This window comes from Cervus elaphus, chromosome 12 (assembly GCF_910594005.1).
Source record: "Cervus elaphus chromosome 12, mCerEla1.1, whole genome shotgun sequence".
Classification (NCBI taxonomy): Eukaryota; Metazoa; Chordata; class Mammalia; order Artiodactyla; family Cervidae; genus Cervus; species Cervus elaphus.
In genome coordinates this window covers 89,782,258-89,788,793 of record NC_057826.1, presented here as the reverse complement: position 1 = coordinate 89,788,793, position 6,536 = coordinate 89,782,258, and positions in this window count along the sequence as shown.

Sequence of the window (6,536 nt, the reverse complement as noted above, 5' to 3'; positions counted from 1 at the left end):
GCCATCCAGCCATCTCATCCTCCGTCGTCCCCTTCTCCTCCTGCCCCCAATCCCTCCCAGCATCAGGGTCTTTTCCAATGAGTCAACTCTTCACGTGAGGTGGCCAAAGTACTGGAGTTTCAGCTTCAGCATCAGTCCTTCCAGTGAACACCCAGGACTGATCTCCTTTAGGATGGACTGGTTGGATCTCCTTGCAGTCCAAGGGACTCTCAAGACTCTTCTCCAACACCACAGTTCAAAAGCATCAATTCTTTGGCGCTCAGCTTTCTTTATAGTCCAACTCTCACATCCATACATGACCACTGGAGAAACCATAGTCTTGACCAGACAGACCTTTGTTGGCAAAGTAATGTCTCTGCTTTTGAACATGCTATCTAGGTTGGTCATAACTTTCCTTCCAAGGAGTAAGCGTCTTTTAATTTCATGGCTGCAGTCACCATCTGCAGTGATTTTGGAGCCCCAAAAAATAAAGTCTCCCACTGTTTCCACTGTCTCCCCATTTATTTCCCATGAGGTAATGGGACCAGATGCCATGATCTTAGTTTTCTGAATGTTAAGCTTTAAGCCAACTTTTTCACTCTCCTCTTTCACTTTCATCAAGAGGCTTTTTAGTTCCTCTTCACTTTCTGCCATAAGGGTGGTGTCATCTGCATATCTGAGGTTATTGATATTTCTCCCAGCAATCTTGATTCCAGCTTGTGCTCCTTCCAGCCCAGCATTTTTCATGATGTACTCTGCATATAAGTTAAATAAGCAGGGTGACAATATACAGCCTTGATGTACTCCCTTTCCTATTTGGAACCAGTCTGTTGTTCTGTGTCCAGTTCTAACTGTTGCTTCCTGACCTGCATTATTCTCAAGAGGCAGGTCAGGTGGTCTGGTATTCCCATCTCTTTCAGAATTTTCCACAGTTTATTTATTTATTTATTTTTTCCACAGTTTATTGTGATCCACACAGTCGAAGGCTTTGTCATAGTCAATAAGTAATAGCAACAAGCATTTATTATGTTCCAGGCTCTTACCTCTCTCTCTCCTTCTCCCCTTCTCTCTCTCTCTCCATCCCCTCTCTCTCTGTTATATATATATATATGTATATATATATATGACAAAAGTCAGACTAGATTTATGAAACACACAGATTTCATTTTGGGTGTAATAAGTACAATGTTCAGAATAGAATGTTGATGAGATGGACGTTGATAAAACTTCCAAGAGACAAACAGATAACCAATAAAGCCTTTAAAAAATAGATTTCCTACATTGAAAGATTCAAAATTTATATAATAATTGGATCAAATTTTAGGTAATAATAAAAACACATTGGGGAAAATTATTTCAAACCATGTAGTTTTAACTCCAATTTAATAAGGTCAATAAAGTGCCCCCAAATAAAGTCAAGAAAGTATGCTCAATTCCTCTCTGTTATTACCTTGGTCTGGCAATACTAGACAATACATTTAGATAATTTAAAATAATGTAAAAGTGAAAACTATATTTTATGTAGATGAGATGATTATATAGCTAGAAATCTCAAGATGATCTGGAAAGTTTTTACAAACAACAGTAGAATTCAATAAAGTGACTGGTTGAAAATGTTGCATACAAAAGTCATCACTTCTCTATTCACATTCAATAACTATTTTGAAAGTATAGTGGACATAAAGATCTATTTTATGTTTTCAGCAAAATGATTAAATATCTAGGAATAATATTACAAAAAATGTGTAAGAGTTGTTGAAGTAAATTTGAAGATGCAAAATAAAATGAAGAAATCTATACACATGGTCATAAAGAGAAAGACAGTATTTTAAGATGCAAAGTTATTCTAAATTAATAAATGTAATAAAATCCCAGGGGAAAAATCATGAAAATTGAGGGGAAATAGACTTGCAAACCCTCAAGTTCACATGGGGGCAGATATTGTAGGGCTCATGAGAAAATTAGAAAAAGAGAGATAGTAAGAAAGGTGTGGCCTTGCCAGATAATCTCTATATATAACCTAGTGATTAAAGGCACTGGATATGAATTTTTAAAAATCAATGGAATATATATATATATACACACACACACACACACACACATACATATAGTAGGAATGTATTTTTAATAGTTTTTTTTTTTTTACATTGTGCTCAGAAAGGATGCTTGAAATGATTTCAATTTTTTTTTAATTTACCAAGGCTAAACTTATGGCCCAGGATGTGATCTATCCTGGAGAACATTCTGTGTGCACTTGAGAAAAATATAAAATCCATAGTTTGGGGATGAAATGCCCTATAACTATCAATTAGGTCTAACTGGTTCACTGCATCATTTAAAGCTTGTGTTTTCTTGCTAATTTTCTGTTTGGTTGATCTATCCATAGGTGTGAGTGGGGTATTAAAGTCTCTCACTATTACTGTGTTACTGTTAATTTCCCCTTTCATACTTGTTAGCATTTGCCTTACGTATTGAGGTGCTCCTATGTTGGGTACATATATAATTGTTATATCTTCTTCTTGGATTGATCCCTTGATCATTATGTAGTGTCCCTGTCTCTTATCATGGTCTTTATTTCAAAGTCTATTTTATCTGATATGGGTATTGCTACTCCTGCTTTCTCTTGGTCTCCATTTGCATGAAATATCTTTTTCCAGCCCTTCACTTTCAGTCTGTATGTGTCCCTGGGTTTGAGGTGGGTCTCTTGTAGACAGCATATATAGGGATCTTGTTTTTGTATCCATTCAGCCAATCTTTCTCTTTTGATTGGAGCATTTAACCCATTTACATTTAAGGCAGTTATTGATAAGTATGATCCCATTGTTGTTTTGGGTTCGTTTTTATAAACCTTTTCTGTATTTCCTGTCTAGAGAAGATCTTTTAGCATTTGTTGAAGAGCTGGTTTGGTGGTGCTGAATTCTCTCAACTTTTGCTTGTCTGTAAAGCTTCTGATTTCTCCTTCATATCTGAATTCTGAATGGGATCCTTGCTGGGTAGAATACTCTTGGTTGTAGGTTTTTCTCTTTCATCACCTTAAATATGTCCTGCTATTCCCTTCTGGCCTGAAGAGTTTCTATTGAAAGATCAACTGTTAGCCTTGTGTTACTTGTTGCTTTTCCCTTGCTGCTTTTAATATTTGCTCTTTGTGTTTGATCTTTGTTAGTTTGATTAATATGTGTCTTGGGGTGTTTCGCCTTGGGTTTATCCTGTTTGGGACTCTTTGGGTCTCTTGGACTTGGGTAGCTATTTCCCTCTCCATTTTAGGGAAGTTTTCAACTGTTATCTCCTCAAGTATTTTCTCATGCCCTTTCTTTTTGTCTTCTTCCAGGACACCCATGATTCGAATGTTGGGTCATTTAACACTGTCCCAGAAGTCTCTGAGGTTGTCCTCATTTCTTTTCTTTCTTCTTTTTTCCTTTATGCTTCATTTATTTCCACCATTCTATCCCCTACCTCACTTATCCTTTCTTCTGCCTCAGTTATTCTACTGTTGGTTCCCTCCAGGGTGCTTTTGATCTCAGTTATTGCATTATTCATTATTGATTGACTCTTCTTTATTTCTCCTAGGTCCTTGTTAAACATTTCTTACATCTTCTCAATCCTTGTCTCTAGTCTATTTTTCTGTAACTCCATTTTGTTTTCAAGATTTTGGATCATCTTTACAATCATTATTCTGAATTCTTTTTCAGGTAGACTCCCTATCTCCTCCTCTTTGGTTTGGTTTGGTGGGGTTTTATCATGTTCCTTCACCTTCTGAATATTTCTCTGCCTTTTCATTTTGTTTAGATTGCTGTGTTTGGGGTGCCCTTTCTGCAGGCTGGAAGTTTGTGATTCCTCTTAACTGTGGAGTCTGCTCCCTGTGGGTGGGGGGGTGGGTGGCGTTTAACTAGTGGCTTGTCAAGGTTTCCTGGTTGGGGGAGTTTGTGTCTATGTTCTGGTGGGTGGAGTTGGATCTCTTCTCTCTGGAGTGCAATGAAGTGTCCAGTGGTGAGTTTTGGGGTGTCTATGGGTTTGGCATGGCTTTGGGCAGCCCGTCTTGTAATGTTCAAGGTTGTGTTCCTGTTTGCTGGAGAATTAGTGTAATGTGTCTTGCACTGGAACTTGCCAGCTCTTGAGTGGAGCTTGGTTTCAGCATAGGTATGGAGACTTTTGGCTGAGCTCCTGTCTATTAATGTTCCTGGTATCAGGAGTTATCTGATGTTCTAAAGTTTTACAGTTAAGCTTCCTGCCTCTGACTTTCAGTCCTTCTCTTACAGTAGCCTCAGGACTTCTCCATCCATACCGCACAGAAGATAAAACCCCTAGGTTAATGTTGAAGCAATTCTCTGCAGCCAGGAACACCCAGAGAGAGTCACAGAGTTGTGCAGAGAAGAGAGGAGGGAGGAAGGAGATAGAGGTGACCTGGAGGAGGAAAGGGAGAATCAAAAGAGGAAAGAGCAATCAAGCCAGTAATCAAATTCCTAAGTGAAAATGGGTACTGAAGATTAGATTCATAAAGGTGATAGCAAATATCAAAAAGCAAAGATTAAAAACCTAGAGTAGAGGTTAGACTCTCAAAAATACATTATAAAAATACAGAACAAAATCAATCACAAAAAAATAATAAAATATATATATGGAATTTGTTTTTAAAACATAGGTTTTTTTTTTTTTTAAGTAATAGAATATCACTTAACAATTATTTTGCAACCCTATGGGCTATAGCCTGCTAGGCTCCTCTGTCCATGGGATTTCCCAGACAAGAACACTGGAATGGGTTGTCATTTCCTCCTCCAGGGGGTCTTCCTGACCTAGGGATTGAACCCACATCTCCTGCATCTCCTGCCTTGGCAGACAGATTCATTACCACTAAACCACCTGGGAAGCCTATATATATATATATATTTGTGTGTGTGTGTGTGTGAGAGAGAGAGAGAGAGAGAGAGAGAGAGAGAGAGATAAAGGGATAATCAGTAAGGAAAAGCTGGATTGATTAGGAGATATTTCAGGTCAGTCAGGAAAAGTTGAATTGTTTAATAATATTGGACATTTGATCAATCACCTAGAAAGAAAAAACTGGATCTCTTAGAATAAGTTCAAGGTTGATCAAAGTCTGAAACATAAATCTGTAAAAGAAAAGCCATAAAAGAAAAAAAACATAAATTTCATCATATAAAAATTTTAAATGTGTGCACAAAACCTGAAATACTCTAAACAAAGGTAAGGTCAAGTGGCAATAATGTGTAACAAGGGTTTAACCACTATTCCAGTTAGGGGTCTTGAGCTGTCTTAGTTCAAGCGTCCTTCCATCTATGCAGATGCTGTGAGGGGCTTGCCTATGTGATTGGCTTTCAGAATTCCACCCTGGGTTCCTGGGCACACAGGCGTTATAACAGGGGGATGGACACAGCTAGGGACAAAGCAAAGCCTTGGGGTCAGCGCTGGCATCATCACCCTTGCCTGATGATCACTTTCCCACTATAGGATATGATGCTGTGAGGCAGGTGCCCCTGGAAGCACAGGGCACCTGGTAGAGAGGATGTGAGGTGATGGTAGTGAGTCTGCAGGCACTGACAGAGAATTCAGGCAACTTCTGAGCGCTGACACAACATCCCTTAACGTGGTACCTCCTGGGCCAACTTAACTCTTTCCTTCCTAGGCAGCAGGTCCTCTCCTTTCATGGGAAACTTCTGGGGGTTAGCTGACAGCTCCCATAGCCCACATGCAGCTCACACCATCTCCTCTCTACATTCTCCCATGTCTATAATCCTTTAAGATTTCCTGGAAAACCTCTTTCCCTCTTGCTCTGTCGATATAACAATATATAAGACAAAATATAATGGAGAAATGAGTTCCACGTTCCTGAAAGGCACCCTTATTGGAAGTGTGAAATGTACTTGCTCTTCATCTTTCCAAAGCAGGAAAAACATGGGGGAAAGAACAAAATTTTTTTCTTTCTTTTTAATCTATAAATTATTATTGTGTATAAAGCAATCCAATATCCTGCCACAAATATTTACACACAGTTGATATACCAAAGGAGATTTTCCTTAACCTGTAAATTAGAAAAAAAGATTTCCTTAACCTATTAAATATAGGAAAAGATATGCAACACATTCAAAATTAGGTAAATGCATATGAAAACAATAAGACATTTTTTTCATCTATTATTAACAAAAACAAAAAATTTGACAATACTTGACATTGATGAGGATGTAAAGGAAAAGATACTATCATACATATCTTTTTGTAGAATTGTAAACTTGTAGGAACTATTTGTAAAATAATTTGGCCATATCTATCCAAATTTAGAATTCCTAGACCCTTGGATGAGCAATGTCATTTCTAAGAAAGTAACCTACAATTATTTTCATATTTGTGCAAAAACACATAAGTCTGGAAGGGCTTCCCTTGTGGCTCAGCTGGTAAAGAATCTGCCTGCAATGCAGAAGACCTGGGTTTGCTACCTGGGTTGGGAAGATCCCCTGGAGAAGGGAAAGACTGCCTATTTTATGAGACTGACGCGCTGCCTACTGCGCTAAGAAGGCTCTAAGGCTGCCTATTTTAGTATTCTGGCC